Below are 19,488 nucleotides of genomic sequence, written 5' to 3'. Positions count from 1 at the left end.
TCAATAAAAATGTCACTTTAATTGGTAATGTTTTCTTCTTACAATTAAATTGTCAAATATTCCAAGCTTAAGTGAGTAATGTGAGTGAGATATTAGTATCACTCTTTTTCACTAGGACAAATGTATGGTATTTTCTAAGCAATTCAAATTCTAGTAGGCATGACTTGACTTTAGTGTTTGAATCCAAATTTCCTTTAAGAAATTTATTTATTAGATGACCAGCACAGGAAATTCAGTATGATATATCATTCACAACCTTATTTTATCTACTCTTGAGTGGAATAACTAAATATATGCAAACAAGTGAGAATTTTTATACAGACACTCTTTTCCTTTAGTTCTTAACCAGCATATTTGTTTCAAAAATGAATTAAATTTACTTTGAAATTTTCTCTCAGAATTGGAAGAATTAAAGATATCAGGATGATGTGATATCATTTTTTTGTATTAATTGTCAACAGGGATTGTTTTTTTAAGAATTAAAAGAACAAATAATGTTCAATTGACATATAGTTTTCTGTATAACCTTTCATCAACCTTAAATTCATATTGAGAAATAACAGTAAAACAATAGAAGTCCTTAGAAAAAGCTTTTCTGTTGTGGAATGCTAAAATAGCCATGGATGCTCCTAGAGATGATCAAACAGTGTTAGTGTCTTTAGTGTTAAATATGGAACTAGAACATAGTGTGATATTTATTCTATCAAGTCATTCAGTGTTGAATTAAGATACTTAAACCAGAGTAATTTCATCAAAGATATTCATAATGTATTAAATTATTATGTTATGACTAAATAGGATATGTTTGAAGCTAGTGGCTTTTCATATTTTTACCTTGGTTGTTTAGCAGTAGAGGGTTATTTTAGAATCAAACAAGTGATTTTGACTTCATGTACTTCATGTAGTCTTAAATCCCTTGAGTTGCCAAGGAAACCATAAAAATGCTTCTGCTTGGATTATTTTGAGTTGCTAAGAGAAAAGGTCTAAAGTTGGTGATTTAATCTTAAGAGTATTTTTGCCCTCTTTATTGGACAGTTAGTCATGTAATTGACATTATGACTATATACCTAGTCATAAGATTTGAAAGTATTAAATGTTGCACCTGATAGAAAATAATATATCTTCATTGAAGGTTTATGTAACATTGCTAAAGATGTTGTTGTTGTTTTTTTTTTTAACTTGTGCCGTTTGCTGAAAGAGAGAAAAAGCTGTCTCCTTTTTAAAGGAAAGTGTTCATAATGTCTTGCTAATAATTCAAGCTGACTCAAATAGTTCTGATTCAGGAATCCTTTCTAACTAAGGAAACTACTCCCACTTTGCTTCTCATGGCCTGAAGCTTTCAGTGACTCCATTGCCTATTAACTTTTAAGAGCAGGACTGTTATGTTAGTGTTAATGATTCTAAAAACAAAGCAAAACACATTTTAATTATTAGATTCCAAGAAAGTACTCTCATTGAAACTTATTTCTAAGTTTCATCAGGTAAATAATTCCATGGCAAAGAACAGTTTAACATGTCAATTATTTGTGCACACATAGGTTTATCAATATTGTTACTTAAGATATAAACTAACTTAACACAACTTATACATTCCAGAAAGGTTCACTGTAAATCAAATATTTGTAAATTGAATTTTAAAAATACATGAAGGAAACTTAGATTTTTGTATTGAATAATTTTTTAAAGTATCTTTTATAAGCTTTTTTCTCAAAAGCTTTATAAGCAGATTTTCTTAAAGTGAATTGTAATTATGATATAATTGTTAAATCTTTAAAAATTTACTTTCCATATCTGTAGGTTGCAAATTTGTATGCATGGTGTCAAAAATTTAATGGAGCTTTGGGCTTTTGGTAGAAAGAGACAGAACTTTAAAAGACTCACTAAATAGTTCCTTGAAGTATTTCAGCATGTTAAATGGATCCATGATTTCATCATTGTGAACATTCCTTCCATTGACATAGATTGCAAGTCAAGATACCTAAGTCAACTGTCTTCTTGAACTAATATGGCTAAAAACATTTACTAGCTGGTGACATTATAATGCTGAACTCCTCTAAACTGAGGCTCATTCTTTTATAAAAAAGACAGTCCATTGTTATAAAAGAAATAGTACTCAATTTTTTTCTAGCTTTGTAGAACCTGCCAAAGCTTTTGCCCTCATGCCCTGGATTACTTCTACTCCATGATGAGGCATTACTGTTTGCCTTTAAATAGCATTCCACATCTCCCATCCTAATAAGTAATTATTTATTTCTTATTATTTCATCACTATTTTAGTGATTTCTCCCCCTTGATTTTTGGCATCTTGAACACCAACCCTAAATTTTCTGTGACATGTGAATATAGCTGGATTTTGTTCATTATTGATTATAGGAGGGATAAAGGAGAGAGAGACATAGAAAGGGGGGGAGGGAGAGAGAGAGGGAGTAAAAGAGAGAGACAGAGACAGAAAGAATTTGAGTGTGAGTGAGGGCTACTGGCAACATTGCTTACTTTTGGTTGGCATTCCTTTTTTTCTGCCATAAAATTATTTCAGAGCTAGAGAAGAGAAGGGAGGCAATACTAAAGCAGAAGGAATGTCCTTAACTTCCTTCTACTTATTCTCTACCATTTGCTCTAGGAAGCCATTTTAGTACTTAAAAGTTGATATTTTATGTCATATAGGATATAGAAGGGTGTGTGTAATTTTTATAGAACCAGCATGGTTTAAAGTGAAAAACAGTGAAATTGTTTTTATATAGTCCTGGGTTCAAGTTTTAGTTCTATTACTTACTAACTGTGTAACTTAACTTCTTGATTTATATATTGGAGATAATACTTCTACCTAAATTCCAAAGTGGTTGTGAGGATGAAGTTAGATAATATGTATGAATTACTTTATAAATTACAAAGTGTTTTCTTTTTAAAATCTATTTTGTCATTTTATTATCTTTTTTAGCTTAGAATTTCATAAGTAGATTAAAAAATAAATTTTCCCATTTCTATCAGGCTTTTGATTATCTAACATTGTGTTCAGTAGACCTTAAGATGGAATCCTTATATTTCATTAGAACTTTTTTAATAAGGGAACATCCCATATTAATCCTGTTTTAGTGCTGACTTCCTGAGAAGTCAAGTTATTGGTATATTTGAAAAAATGTCATAGTTATTGCTAGCTGATCACCCAAAGTAAGTTTTCAGTTAAGTTACCTTAAATCTTTTACTCTCGATTCTTTGATTCTAAGCCACTTTATTCCATAGATTAGTTCTGTATTTTAGAAAGCACAGTGTCAGATGTTTCAGAAACTTCAAGTACTAAAATGGGGAATTTCTCCTATTCTGGCATATCATGAAAAATGCCCTTCAAAAGTCATCTTTTGGAGACCCTAGCTGAGCTACTGGAGGCAACTAGGTGGAAAAGTGGATAGAATATCAGACCTGGAGTCAAGAAACCCTGAGTTCAAATGTAGCCTCAAATATTTACTAGTTGTGTGACCCTGGGCAAGTCACTTAACTGTATTTGCTTCAGCCTCCTCCTCTATAAAATGAACTGGAGAAGGAAATGGCAAACTACTCTGGTATCTTTGCCAAGAAAATTCCAAAAGCAAACATGACTAAACAATAATATGAATATATTTCTGAGATATGGAAAGAGAGTCAGCATACCAACCTAGGAGAATTTCCAACCTCGGTGAATTTTCATTCTTCCAGCCCAGTTGATGAAGAAGTTACAGCAGATAACGGAGACAAAGATGTGTTAATGAAATCTTTGAAATGAAAAGATGAGTCTTTTTCCATTACAAATTTTCATTAATGGATTTAGAGGACAGTTTGCTATTAGCAGGAAGAAAATTGACCATACCCTTGTTGGCTTTTAAAATGCTAGCTTTTCAGCTCTGGAGGGAGGCAGGCGAACTTTGTGGAGTTCTGTCACTTCTAAAGGAGAGCTTTAGAAATTTTGTCACTCTAAAGAAGGGCTTCTTTAACTTTTTTTCATTTGCAATTCCTTTTTACCCAAGAAATTTTTTTACAACCTTTGTTATATAGTCAAATAAGATAGGTATACAATTTCTCAACCCCCTACATTCACTTATGAGACCCTATAACAGGTCATAATCCACAGTTTAAGAAGTTTTGTTTAAAGGAAAGCCACCTATGGAGGAAGAAACCAGCTCCAGAGTAGGAATTGTTCTTCCTTTCTTGTGAAGAGAGGAAAGGAATTTCTTTCTCCCCTTCTAGTTGTTCATGGTGTCCTGCAGCAGAGCCAGTGTAGACAATTCTGAGGTCAATGACCTCTGGCAGTAGAGAAGAGAACTACCTATAGATTCAAGAAAGAATTATCCCTAGTACTTTGAAGTTGAGCTGTGAAGAAAAACTGACCTAGGAAGCCCATCTGAATAGACTGCCTAACAAAGGTGCTGTACCCAGAGAGAAAGATGAAGACTCCACAAGAAGAGAAATAACAACAGGACAGGAATGCTGCCTAGAGTAATTTTTTTCCCTTTTTCCTTTTTTTTTTTTGTGTGACTGCTCTTAATATGCTATACAAATAAGAAAATTTGCTTTGAGCTAATTGTCTCTAAATGGTATTAAAGGTGAATAGTGCAGGAGGGTCCTCTGGAACTATAATTTTCAGAATATATATCTAAAGAGAGCCTTCAGATCCAGTGTAATTGTCATGCCTTCAGTGGACCTAATCTGTGAGTTTGACTTGGGGAAGTTCATACTGCAGTTAGTGGTAGTGCAGAGAGTTGAGGTGTGAGAATCCCCTTCTGGTTGGTGCAGGTTCAATGTGGAAGAATTCACGAACCCGAAAAGTTTGACTGGCAAAAGGGAAGTTTATTGTTGGCACTGCAGAAGCCAGCTTTGCTGGGAAGACAGACTTCTGAGTGACAAGGTCCTGGCAGAGAAATAACAAGAGGTTTTGACTGAGAAGAGGGTCTCTTCACAGCAGGCAGGAGCCTTGGCATGCAGCTATGCCAAGGAAAGAGGTTCCTTGACAAGGCATAATCCTGCTTTGGACACTCTGCAAAACTCTTGAGTTTAAAATTGTAGGAAATCTGAGACTGAGATTTCAATTGAATGAGATTCCTTCAATGTTGTCACTGCTCCCAGGCCTAGATTTCCAATTGAATGAGACCACTTAAGTTCCAGCTACTAGGAATGGTCCTGGACTAATTTTCAGCTCAATAGAGGGTGCGGCCAACTACTCAATAGAAATGTCAGGTCCAGATCTCCAGCTAAATGAGACCATTTAAGTTTGAGCTAAGTAGGGAATGGTCCAGAACTAAACGTAATGAAACCATTTAACTGCCCCAAAAGATGGTTCCCTGCCAGAGGAGAGTTTCAGGGCTCACCCCAAAAATCAAGGAGGACAGTTTCAAGGTTCACCCTCATCAATACAAATATTACATGTGCATCACTTCTACCATACTGCCCTTTACTTGTATATAGAAGATAAAAATTTCTCCAGTAATACATAATTCTTTTTTTTTTAAGTCAGTACTTAATGTCTTAAATGAAACTGACAAACTTTCTTTACATACTTTACTTTCCATTCTGTTGGTGTTACCCATTTCCCTCGTGTTATTTAATATACTTTTGGAACAGAATTTTAAAAGCTCTCTTAGAAGGGGAAAACATTTCTGCTCAAAAAACTAACATAGCATTAATGTTCTGTGTTTGTATTTTACTATATCTGTGAATGGATGAGTGAATAAATGTGCTCAAATAAATCATGTATCAGAAGGCCAATGTTTAATTAGCTTCACTTTATCTAGACTGAATTTCCTGAGGTACTTCATTTTAATATAACAGGATTCTTTGGATATAACAATTTTGTCTGACAGTTTGGGAATTGCTACTTTTCCCCCTCTCTGAATTGTTCCCTCTTATCTGTAAGGTCTTTTTTCAGCCATATATTGAAGTATTAGTTGTTTTTCAGCATGTTATTCTCCAGTTGATTTTATATTTAACTTAATTTATGAGATTGAAAAATGAGCTATTGTTTTTAGTTATCCTGTTTTTCAATTTCAAAAAAATTATGCTTCTTTTTCGTATTTCTGAATTACTTGTTATTATTCAATCTTTTTTGGTATTTTTTCCCCCTTTTGTTGAACTTGTTTCCTTATTTTTCCCCATTCTATAGTTTATTCCAATTAAATTAATTTTTCATATAATCTGGTCTGATTTTTTATGTACTTGAATTAAATTAAATTCATCTAAGTGGATAGAATCCTAAATTTTGAGTGAGGAGGTCACATCCCAGCCCTAAGACATTTTTAGCTTTGTGCACTTTGAATCACATTGTTTCTGAGCCTCAGGTTCCCATCCATTAGTTGGAAGTAATTATACTTGTACTTCATAAAAGTGCTGTCTCTTTGTAAAGTTCTTCAAAATTGTAAAGTGCCATATAAATATGAGTTATTAACTTTCCTGTCCCTGATGAGAGCCTGCTTTGTACTTTGTTTGTTAGAGTCAAGGTTTTAAAGAATTAGAAGCTTGATTTTTTTTTGCCCTCTGCATTTATCTTTATTTTTTCTAGATGACAAATCTTTAACTGTTTTTCCCTTTATCATTTATTTCTTCTCCCCAGATCCAAATATTCACTTTTCCCCTTTAATTTCACTTACTCATTTAGCAACAAGTGTTTATTTGTTATGTTCTTGCTATATTGGCCAAACTCTGTGCACCATGCTAACTAGTATTTGTTAAGTACTGTGCTGAGCACTAGGGAGACACAAAAAGGTAAAAATCAAACAGTTCCTTTTCTCAAAGAGTTCACAATTTAATGAGGGATTCAGTGTGTGAATAAATAAGTGTAAATAAGATATAGCTAGGAGGAAAGGCATTAAGGTTAAGATTAAGGGAAAGGCTTCTGGCAGAGGTGGAATGTTAGATGAAACTTGAAGGAAATCAGAGAAGCCAGGAGAGAGAGAGGAAGAGAGAGATGGTTCTAGGCATAAGAGACAACGACAGGAAACTCTTGGGGTTAGAAGAGTATCTTGTTTAAGGAATGACAAGAGAGTTTAATGTCATTGGGTTGAAGAGTATATGAAGGGGAATAAAGTGTAAGACATCTGGAAAATGAGGAGGGGGAAAGGGGAGGTTATGAAGATCTTGAAAGCCAAACAGAGGATTTTATATTTGACTGGGAGATAATGGGGAATTAGTGAAATGTTTTGAATGGGGAGGTGATATGATGAAAACTAAATTTAAAAAAAACCTGATTGGCAGTTTAGTAGAGGATAGAGTGGAGTTTTAAGAGACTTTAAGTAAAGAAACAACCAGCAAATTGTTACAATAGTTTTGAAGGATAAAGACCTTCTCTTCAGAGAAGAGAAGAGGACATAAATGAGAGGTGTTATGAAGATAGAAATGACAAGACTCAGCCACATTGAATATGAAGGAGGAGGAGTCTTAAGAAAGAGTGGAAATCAAGATCACACTTATATTGTAAGTCTGTGGGATGATGCTATCTTCAGCAGTAATAGGGAAGGTAAGAAGAATGGAGTGTTTTTTTTCTTTTTTTTTGTAACCCAATAATAACATTTTGTTTTGTTTTGTTTTTGTTTTTTGCTAAGACAATTGGGATTAAGTGACTTGCTCAGTCACACAGCTAGTGTTAAGTGTCTAAGTCGGGATTTAAATTCAGGTTCTCTTGACCTCAGTGCCAGTACTCTATTCACTGTGCCATTTAATTGGCCTGGAATTTTGGAAATTGGAAATTTGGAAACTAAATTGGAAAAAAGATAACGGAGTACACTTTTGGACTTAAGGTATTTTATGTCCATGGAACTTCTAGATCAAGATGCCTGATAGGCAGATGAAGATATGGGACTGGAGTTGAGTTCTACAAATACATCTGAGAGTTATCAGCTGAGAAATGATCATTGGAATCATGGGAGCTGTTTAGATCACCAAGTACATAGTATAGAAGGACAGAGCCCAGAATACTGAAACACTTATAGTTAGTAGGCATGATGTGGATGAAGATCTATGAAAGAAGACAGAGAAGGAATAGTGAGATAGATAGAAGAAACCAGGAAAGAACAATTCATATAAAACTATAGAGAAATATCAAACAGAAGAGAGCAAGTCACGGACTACAGTGGTCAAGAAAAATGAAAATTGAAAAAAAAAATCCAATATATTCATCAACTAAATATCATTGGTAACTCAGAAGAGATGAGTTTAATTAAATGAATGAGGTCAGAAGTCAGATTCCAAGAGTTGAAAAATAGTGTAAGAGGAAAAGAAGTGGAGGCACCTGTTATAGATGACCTTCTCTAAGAGTTTTTCCATAAAAAGGAGGAGAGATATTAAATGACAAATCACAGGATGGATAGATCAAATGAGAGTTTTTTGATGATGGGAAAAACAGGGGCATATTTATAGGGAAGCAGGTAGTAGATACAGAAATCAAAGAAAAGAAAGAATAAGGATGGTAGGGCAGTCAACTGGAGAAGGTGGGATGGAATGGGATTGCATCTACACGTAGAGGAGTTTCCTTGGCAAGAAGGATCACCTCACTATGAGAGAAAGAAGTGAAGGCAGAAATTGTGATAGAAAATATCTGGGAGATGTAAATTGAGGATGAGGGAAAAACAGGAAACTCACTAAATGGCTCCATTTTTTCCTAGTGAAATATAATAGATCCAAGATCTATTGTGGGGGCTGTGGGGAGGAGAAATGATAAAAGGCTTAAGGAAGGATAAAAAGGTTTGGGAAAGGTTACTACGAAGAGTGGGATAGCTAGTCAATTAGGGAGATGTAAAAGGAGGACCTTACTGCAGCAAGGACCAGTTGAAATTACATAACATAAATTTGTAATGGATCCAGTCAGCATAGAGCTTTGTTCAGTAGTATATGAACAGGAGCAAATGCAGCAGGAATGGCTGAATAAATTATAGTATATGCATGTTATGAAATATTATTGTTCTGAAGGAGATGATCAGCATGAGAGCAGCTAGGTGGTGTAGTGGATAGAGCACCAGCCCTGAAATCAGGAGGATCTAAGTTCAAATTTGACCTCAGACACTTAACACTTCCTGGCTGTGTGATCTAGTAGGTCACTTAGCCTCAGTTGCCTCAGGAGGAAAAAAAGAACTGAGTTGGGCCTGGTCTTTAAATTATCATGCCTTTAAGTAACTTGAGTACATATCTCTTCCTCCATATTCCTTCCTTCCCTCTCAAAAATCACTTCTTTTGAACTGAATTTGCAGAATAACCAAGTTTTAAAAATTTAAAGTTAAAATTAATTATAAAGTTTATGGGTTCATAAATAAAGTCTGCTGCTGAAATATAAGAACTTTAAAGAATTTCTCCTATTTTGTACCCAGTATTTCCTGTATAAAGGGAGTAAAAAAAAGATCCTTTCTCCTTATAATTTTCAAAGTTAATCACATGACCGGTTTCCCTTTCTAAAAAGCAAGGAAAAATAAAACATTCAGTAAAAACCTATCTTTTTCTTGAACTTTGTATTTTTAGCTTAGATTTGATGGGTTAAAGATTGGAGGTTTATTTTGGGATCTTATCTGAAGTTTTCTTTTTCTTCTGTTCTGAAAGTCAACCACTTGACATCCTGTGGAAAATGAATGAAGTTCTTTGCTTGGTGTTCTACAGAAATGAATGAAGGGGCTGAATATTATCTTAAATGCAAATAATAATAATAATAATAATGAAGTAACAAGAGCTATTAACACCCAGTTGGAATGCTGTACCTGTGATGCAGAAATACTTAGAGGTAAAACTATACTCTGTGGATGAGAATCTTATATAGTAAGGATAATAAATTAAAATGGAGGGAATGTGGTTTCCATCGAAAAGATCAGTATATTTTTCTAATTGGAAAAAAAGTAATAGCTATTTTTAAAACAGATTTTAAGGTTGTGTATTTCTGGGGGTTCTTTAAATAATGGTGTTTATATATATAATACTTTTTACATTTAAGTAAGATAGGCAAAAATTAACTTTTAAAAATATCATTAATTTTTTTTGCAGTTGTGAAAATTATTTGATATAGTTTAAAACTGTTCAAAGGCGGAATATATTAGTTATTAATTCATATAAAATTACAGTTTCTCTACATTTATTTTATAAATATGTTGAATTGAAGTTTCTTGTGATTGTTGACACACAAACTGCTATTTTTTTGTGAAGATTGATTAGAGCTGTCCTTGAAGGAGTTCTAGAATTCTGTGGCTTAGTATCACCTTTAGAATTCTTTCCTTGAGATTTAAATCAGATTAGTTTGTGTTTTACATTCCACTAACCAAGGAAACTGCACAAACTCTTTTTTTGGCCATTTCTTCCTTAAATATACCTGGTATTGATTCTTTGTTGTTTAATATGTAAGAAAATGTTAGGCCAAGCTGGTTGAGATAGTGGGTATAGAAATATACTCAGACCTATCTAACAATTACTCATTGAAGAGTTTGAGTATTTTCCTGGGAAATTATTTTCCCATTTACCTATAATTTTGTTGTAAGTAAAATTAATGGGATGTAATATTTTCAGAAAGAATATGTAATTTAAATTTCTATGGTTAAAGTTTGGATGTTTTCAAGTCTTGAAAATCAAAAGATTGTTTTAAATCCAGGTTGTCCCTCCCTTCACCTCCCCCCTCTCCACTCCGGGCTACACTCTGGTTATAAAATGGTTCCACCCTAAACCAGTTTTAATTCAAAGTTCTGTATCTATTTCCCTTCTCCACCCTGTATTCCAAATTTCCCCATATTTTCAAAGTTGCCCTACTCCTCCTTGTGTTAACAGATGTGTTTCTGGTAAGCTGTTTTAACTCCCCAGATGGAAAAGTATACTACTCTTCCATTGAAGTGCAGTTTATACCTCTTTAATTTATCCTTTTCTTAAGTAGAGACTATCCAGTTCCATAATCTATTTATAGCTTAGAGTTTTGTATTTTTTTAAACAAATGTGGTACTATTCACCTTCATCTTTTAAAAGTTATTTTCTTATTTTAAGTATAAACCCTTTTGATTATTATTTGAAGAATTTAATAATGACCTGAATTTAAAATTTTTTTAAAGTAGTGAGAATAAAGCATTTTCCTCATACTCTTATCCTACAAATGATTTGTCCAGATCTGAGAAGGCCTAAACTTGTATTTTATGTAGGGAAGAGAAAACATTTATTTAGATTCTCTAGTCTTCCATATAAAACTTAGAAAGTAATGCACAAGAGCAATCTTTTCTGAGATTATCCAACGATGTTTCAAGAACCATGTTCTAAATGGCCTTTGAAATTATAGCTTAATCTCATGAAGGGTAGAATTAAAAGTTTGATATGAATTTCATGATATAAGGTCCAGAATGTTTCTTATTGGATATAATCTTAGGGTGTGTGAATATTGACTAAAATGTCAATTAAATATAACCGATATTTTTATTGTTAGTTGTTCTTTAGGGAAAAATAGATTTATTTCCAAAAGTCTGTAATCAACGTATAATAAAGAAAAATCAAATTAATTTTTTAATTCCAATCCGATTTCAAAATGAGAGGAGAAAATGTACTAGAGGGAAGGATGAAATTTCAAGCTGGGTCTTTGTGAATTTGTTTTTAGAGGGGAGTGGTGGTTGGCTAATTTAGAAAGAGATATATAACCTGGATTTTTTTTTCTTATCTCAGGGACCAGTCATGCAACAATCTATCATTGTCCTTTGTGTTTAAAGATGACATTTCTGGTGATGTTGCTACCCAAGTGTGCATGAGCAGCAGTCTTTTCCACATTGAGATTGACCTCAGATTAGCAGCTGTGGCCTCTACAGGTAGAATCCTGTTTTGACAAGTACAATATTCTAATTTCCACTTATATATAACAGTGCTATTTTGTGTCTAAGGTTACAGCCTATACCAACCAGCTCTGCCAATGTATTGATAAATTAAAGAAAAACCCTATCTAACAAATTATTTACAAGTCTTTATCCATTTAAAATTAGTTAATCTATTTAATCAAGATGTCCTTTTGATATTGTAACATGAGTTCTTGTCTTTAAATTATTTGTTCGCTGTTTAATATCAATAAATTTGGTGGCTTTCAAAAATTTTCTATTAGCCTTCTTCCCTCTTCCTTCTCCTTTTCCTTATCCTTTAAGGATCCTTCTTTTATCCTTCTTTTAATTCTCATTCTTCTTTTTTTTGTTTTTTTGTTTTTGGGTTTTTTTTTTTAATTATTATTATTTTTTTTTATAAAGGGATCTCCCAGTGGAAACTGGAAGACTGTTAGACACAGAGCAGTGGCTACTAAAATTCTTGACTTTACATGCTATTAAAGTATATTAGGAGGAAATACAGAATCTAAGAGGGACTCAAGATAAAAAAAATTGTATACAGAGTAAGATAATTGCTAGAAAGAGGCCAAATGAGGTTAAGTAAAGGCAGGAGTAGATTTTGAGTCATCTAGGAGAAGTGAACCTGGCTCACAACATATAGAAAAGGAGAAAAATAAAAATGACATACATTTATATACACTTTAAGGTATACATAGTAAGCTTATAAGGTAGGTAGGTTATGAGGAAACTAAGATTCAGCCATTTGAGATTTGAACTCAGGTCTCCATAATTCAGATTCATTGTTCCTTCCATTTTGCCTCATTTACTTTCTAAGAAAAGAGAGAAAGTCTGTAAAGATTAGGAATGAATATTTCCCCTCAAGATGCTCTTAATTTAGGTCCTACCTAAATTACCTAAATTACACTTGAAACAGAATTATACCAGGCTGTTGTTCATCTTTGTACACAAAGAGGGCCAAAATGACATCACAACCTTGGGGTCAAAGCACAGTGTGTTCCACTGTGACCAATATGAGCTCTATTATAATATGAACTTTACTACAGGTTGGGCACAAATAGTCTGAACATTTGTGAAGGAGATGTCTCTAGATTTGTGCATCTCACACAGAGTATAATAAAGAACTAGATTGAATAATATACACTATAGAGCTCTAGATCAAGGATTCTTGGGGATTAGAATACTCAGAATAGACCCCTAGTATAAATTTATTCTATTAAAAATTGAATAGGATTTGTCTGAGAAAAACCAACATTGTGGCATTTTATAGGATATTGGACTTATTACTTACCTTTTATTGATGTATTTTGTTTTTACATTTCCTTTATTTTCTAATATTTCCTGTCTTCCCTCCCCCAAAAAATGATCTCTTAAAATAGAATAAAAAAGAGGGGGAAAAAAACTTATCAAAACTAAACAACACATCAGAAAAGACTGACATTATTTATTGCATTCAACACTCCTAGTTCTTCTACCTATACGAAGAAAAGAAAGCAGTGCCTTCTTTTATACCTTTTTGGGTCCAGACTTAATGTCATTTTACAACATTTTCTTTCAATGATTTCATCATAATTCCTCCCATTTACATCGTTCTATTTGGTTTTTCCTAGTTCTGCTTACTTAGCTTTGTATCGTTCATATAAGTCTTCCAATGTATGTCTTTATTTATAATAGCCATTCATCATTTCTAGTAGTACAATAATGTTCCTTTACATTCATATATCACAGAGGAGTTAACCATTCCCCAATCAATTGACATCTACTTTGTTAAGTTCTTTGCTATTACAAAAAGTGGTACTAAAACTATTTTGGTGTGTATGAATCTATATTTTTACTGTTAGCTATACACTTTAGTACATTAAAAGATCAATGCTTTATTTGGCTTAATCACAAACTCACTGTACCTTCATAGACTGCCCCTTAATTACTGTGATCCAAAATTCTTGAATGCATGGTAACCTTTCCAGACTTAGATTAATCCTCAAAAAATTTTGGTCTTATGTAAGGTCCATAGACAAAGGCCTTTCTTACTTGATGTGGGATCTGCTGTACCCTTAATTCTATGGATAAGAACCCAAGGGTATTTCCACACTAGGATAAAATATTTGGAGGTTTTTAGTGATGGATGTAGAAAAAAAATTTTAAATAAGAAATAAGTATAGAAGCAGCTAGGTGGTATAATGAAGAGAACTCTGGACCCAAACCCAAGTCTGGCCTCAAAACATTTATTAGTTACATGATCCTGGGAAAGTCACTTAATCTCTATCTCACTTTTCTCAGCTGTAAAATGGAGATAATACAAGCACCTATCTGTCACAGTATCAAATGACATTCTATTTTTAAGTGGTTAGCATACTGCCTGATATATAGTAGATGTATCTACATAACAGAGAAGTGCTTATTCTTTTCCTTTCCATTCAAAATATTAATAAATGAATATTTAGAATCAGGTAGTCCTAGAAGTAATTGTGAAAAAGAAAAGTTTATCTTTGCTTTCTTAGCCACTTTATTACCAGATAGAGCTCCATTCTACTTTTTCCTGCTGACGTTCTCATTTCCATTCCTAACTGCTAAATTAATTTTCTCATAAGAAATAGCTTATGAAGACTGAGGATGTTCTCCTCACAAACATTCACATTTTTATGGCCATTTTTGGAGGTGTAAAAGTCCTCAAGACAAAAATAGTGAACCTTAATTGTTAGAATTTTCTGGCCTTAGAGAGAGATGGTGGTAGATTTTGGAATAAGGGGATCTCTTTGGCACACCTCAAAAAAAATACCATGTTGAAACTGATCTGTGACTTTTATAAGGCTGATCCTGCCTAGAATATTGTATTTTTTATCTTTGATTTTTTTTTAGGACACATGGCAACTTGAACAATGATTAGGCATTGAATGAGTTGTGGTTTATCCACATGGATGAATCACTGAAATATTAATAATTAGAAAGAAATAAAAGCAAGTGTTAATCTAGAAAAATGTTTTAATTTTCTTTTCCTGATTTTGCCATTTTATATGTTCTTATTTCTTAGGATCATACATGTATCTAAAAGGCAAGGCACTAAAAATGAACCATTTGGTGATTCTCCAATTTTTTGGTCTCGAAATCTCTTTATGTTCCAAAAAATTGTTGAGAACACCCCAAAAAGGAGTTTTTTTTTAATGTGAGTTATGCCTATCAATATAAGCTATATTTTAAACTAAAATGTCTTCGTATTATCATGAAAATAGTTTTAACAGAGCAGATCCCTTAAAAGGGATCTTAGAGATTCCAGAGATTCCCAGACAATACTTTGAGAATTGTTAATATAGTCCAGTCACCTCCATTTGAAAACATGCACTGTTTTTGCTTTTATTTGTTTTCCCACATTATTTCTGACACATAGTAGGTACTTAATAAATGCTTGTTGACTTTTTTTTTTTTTTTTTTTTTGCTGCTGAGGCAATTGGGGTTAAGTGACTTGCCCAGGGTTTCACAGCTAGGAAGTGTTAAGTGTCTGAAACCAGATTTGAACTCAGGTCCTCCTGACTTCAGGACTGGTGCTCTATCCACTGTGCTACTTAGCTGAACCTAGTGCTTGTTGACTTGAAAAGAAAATCTGAAGTCAGAGAGCTTGTTACCTTTCTAGATACAGAAAGGTAGTTAATAGCCAAGAAAAGATTTGAACATAGGTCTTCTTATTTCAAAAACCAGTATCTCATTCAAAAGCTATCTTATGTTTCTGATCCTTGTGTCTCAGTTGTTCACATCTCCATTTCATGTGTATTCACTTGAGTATACGTATAATAGAATAAGTTTAGATGTTTAGTTGTTAAGATGTTATTATTGAACTAGATGTTTAAAATGTCTGTTTATAAATTGTGGTACTATCATCTCCTGCACTCTTCCCCTTTACCCTTTCAATGAACCATCCTTTATAATTAAAAAGAAGAGGAAGAAAAGAAAAGGGGAAAAAAATCACAAAACTGATTAATACACTAAAAATATACATTATATTTGATTTTCCACACTCCCAGCTTTACAAAGGGATTGGGATGGAGAAGGGAGCAGATATGGAGATGGAGAAAAGAAAAACGTTTTCTTATATCTTTTCTATGGTAATGCCACTTTTTTTTTTACTTGTTTTATGGTAGTTGTTCATTCCATTTACATTTTCATAGTAATTGTACATCCTGTTTTTTTCTGGCTTTTTAAAATTCACTTTCTTTCAGTTCATCTAAGTCTTTCCATCCATCTCTGTTTATCATGTCTGTTATTTCTCTTAGCACAGTAATATTTCCCTGTACCATAATTTGTTTATCCATTCCTCAGTTAATAGATATCAACTTTTGTAGTTCTTTACTGGCAGGAAAATGCTATTATAAGTATTTTGGTGGAAGTGGAGACTTTTTTGTTTGTTTGTTAATGACCTCTTTGGAGCAAGTGCATATAAGTAGAAACTCTGGATCTAAGGGTATGGACATTTTAAACAATTCCAAATTGTTTTCCAAAATGCTTTTCCATAGTTCCACCAATAATGCATTAGTGTTTCTACACTACCTCCAACATTGATTATTTTCATCTTTTGTCATCTTTTGCTAATTTGTTGGATATGAAGTAAAACCTTAGAGTCTCCTTAATAGTGATATGGGACTTTTTTTTTTTTTTTGGCCTAGTTGTTAATAGTTTGCAATTCTTTTGAGAACTATTTGTTCATATCTCACAACCACTTATCTACTGTGGAATGCCTTTTGGTTTTATATATTTCTATTTATCATTTATATACCTTGTATACTAAACTTTTCTTAGAGATAGTTGATTATAAAAATTTGTTCCCAGTTGATGGCTTTTAGTGCTCTTTCTCTGTCTCTGTGTCTGTCTCTGTTTCTCTCTCTTTCTCTCTCTCTTTCTCTTTCTCTTTCTCTTTCTCTCTCTCTTTCTCTCTCTCTCTCTCTCTCTCTCTCTCTCTCTCTCTCTCTCTCTCTGTTCCTCTCTCTCTCTCTCTGTTTCTCTCTTCTCTCTCTCATAAGATGATTGGGGTTAAGTGACTTGTCCAGGGTTACACAGCTAGTAAGTGTCAGGTGTCTTGAGGTCGGATTTGAATTCAGATCCTCCTGACTCCAGGGCCAATGCTCTATCCATTGTGTCATGCCCTCTTAGCTATCTGTATTAAGAATTTTCTTTAAGTGAATTATTTTATTTATATCTTTGATAAGATGATTGTAGCATTAGTAGCATACTAAAAAGGAATATAATACTGTTTCTGTAAAGATTTGATTAAACATTTATCAAATACTTGTTGGATGTAAGGCCTCATGCTAGTTATTCTGAAGAATATGAAGAAATCACAAGATATGGTACTTGATCCATTTCAAGGGACCTATACAGTTTAGTTAAGGAGATAAAACATATATGAAAAGCTAAATAATGAAAGATGTAGGAATCCTATAGATAAACTCTATATTTGATCTCATGAACTTCTGGGGTTAAAAAAAGTGTTATCTGGTGTCAACCTTCCAGTGATAAGCCTTTTCAAATTCAGGCTGGCCTCCTAGCAAAATGAATTAAGTAATGTGGAACAGACCGCCATACATAAAATGTTAATTGTCAAATGAATGTTATGAATAATAAATGGTATAGGAGTTTAAAGGAAGGAAAATTAACAATGAACTGGAATGGTTTGGGAAAGATTATGTAGGGTGGTCTTAAAATGGACCTTTAAGAATGGATAGGATTACAAAAAGGATGACATAATAAGCAAAATAAAGATGCATTAAAAAATCACTTGTCTTTCAGCAATCATATAAAAATGCTCTAAATCATTAATAATTAGACAAATGCAAATTAAACAACTCTGAGGTGCTATTTCACACCCATAAGATTGCCTGAATTGGCAAAGTAAATAAATTTTTAAAAAGAGGGGCAGTGGGAAAACAGATTTTTTAATGTACTGTGAACTTATCTAACCATTCTAGAAAGCAATTTGCAACTATACCCCAAAAACCATCCAACTGTGCATACTCTTTGACCTAGCAATATTTCTACTAGGTCTACATCCCAAAGAGATCAAATAAAGAACAAAAAGAACCTATATGTACAAAAATATTTATGGCAGCTCTTTTTTTTTTTTTTGATAGTAAAGAATTGGAAACTGAGGGGATGCTCATCAATTGGAAAATAGCTGATGAAGACATGATATAGGAATGTGATGGAATACTTTAATACTGTAAGAAATTATGAGTAGAGTGGTTTTAGAAAAACTTGGAAAGACTTGTGAGGTGAGCAGAACTACTTTATATAATGTACATATGTATATAATACAACAATATTATAAAGATAATCAACTCTGAAAGACTTAAATACTTTGATAATCACAATCACAGAACACAAAGCCAAAAGAATTGTCAAGAAAGATGCTGTCCACCTCCAGATAGAAAAGTAATAGACTTAGAAGACATCTTTAAAAACTTTTTTTTTCACTTTCTTTTTTGCTATTCCCTTTTTTCTTCATTTTTAAGACAAGGCTAATGTGGGAAGTTGTTTGTATCACTGTACATTTTCTTACCTTCTCAGTTGGTGAGAGGGGGAAGGAGAGAATTTGCAATTGAAAATAACATTGAATTAAAATTAAAAATAAATAGAATTTGTGTAAATGTAGATGAAGAAGAAGGGCATCCTAGGCAAAAGAAATAATTAGCAAGGTTATGTTTGGAGAAGACAATAGAATAGAAGTTTCATACAGCTGGGCTACCTTCTATATATACATTGACTTTATTCAAGATTCCTTGAAAGGTCTAAAACAGAAATAACTTTGTCATTAATGAGCATCAGGCAAGGCATAAGGTGTTTGTCACCATGATAGAGGAGATATTTCAGAGAGTCCAAGGTAAAAATAGTAGATGGTGAGGTCATTCAAATATACCTTTTTGTAAATTACATTTTGCTAGTTAGATAGATGAAGAATTAATTATATAATCTTGACTGAGATTTCATTGCAGCAGTCTTTCTATTCTTTCTTAATTGATTATCCCACTTACTACAGAATTTGTTTCAAAACGTCTTTTCTCTCTTGAAGCATACTACAGCACCTCTTTCCTCACCCTTCTAGGAGAGGGTCTCCCCTGATACTTAAACCAAAACCAGAAGTTATTTCTTCCTTTTTCCTCAATTCATACCTTTTTAACATTATCCACTATTTCCCCCTTTGCTCCATTCTCTGATGAAGTGGTCCTCTACCAGAACCCTTGATAGCATCCCTCTCCTATCTCTTTTAGTAGATTGCTTCATTATCATCTTTTTTCTCTCTCTAATCTCCAGTCTTTTCTGTCTACTGGTTCTTTTCCTGTTGCTTACAAGCACATCATGTCCGCTCTCTCCTATCAAGCCCCTCACTAAATACTTCCACCAAACCCCTTTCGCAAATGTTCTGTATCACTTCTTTTTTCAGCTAAATTGCTTGAAAAAATTGTCTGTTGCTTCCACTTCTGTTCTCTCACCATCTCCTAAACTTACTGTATTCTGGTTTCTAACTTCATTATGCATTATGAAATTGCTCTCTACAGACTTACCAAGAACTTCCTTCTTATTAGATCTAATTAACTTTTCTTAATCGTTATAGTTTGTGATTTTCCTGCAGCATTTGACAATATTGATCATCCCTTCCTCTTGGATTCTGTTAGTTATGTCCTGAGTACTGAGAATAATGAATCTTACTGAGACCACT

At 33.2% G+C, this 19,488-nt stretch overlaps 1 protein-coding gene across 5 annotated transcripts in view; it reads left to right on the top strand.

Moving 5' to 3' along the window:
• Nucleotides 1-19,488, top strand: part of ZBTB46 (zinc finger and BTB domain containing 46) — a 162,049-nt gene that overhangs the window by 48,657 nt on the left and 93,904 nt on the right. The gene's annotated exons all lie outside the window — the stretch shown is intronic.

Source organism: Antechinus flavipes, chromosome 2 (genome assembly GCF_016432865.1).
Source record: "Antechinus flavipes isolate AdamAnt ecotype Samford, QLD, Australia chromosome 2, AdamAnt_v2, whole genome shotgun sequence".
Lineage (NCBI taxonomy): Eukaryota > Metazoa > Chordata > Mammalia > Dasyuromorphia > Dasyuridae > Antechinus > Antechinus flavipes.
Note: the sequence above shows the minus strand (reverse complement) of the source record. Positions and strands in the feature narration are given on the sequence as shown.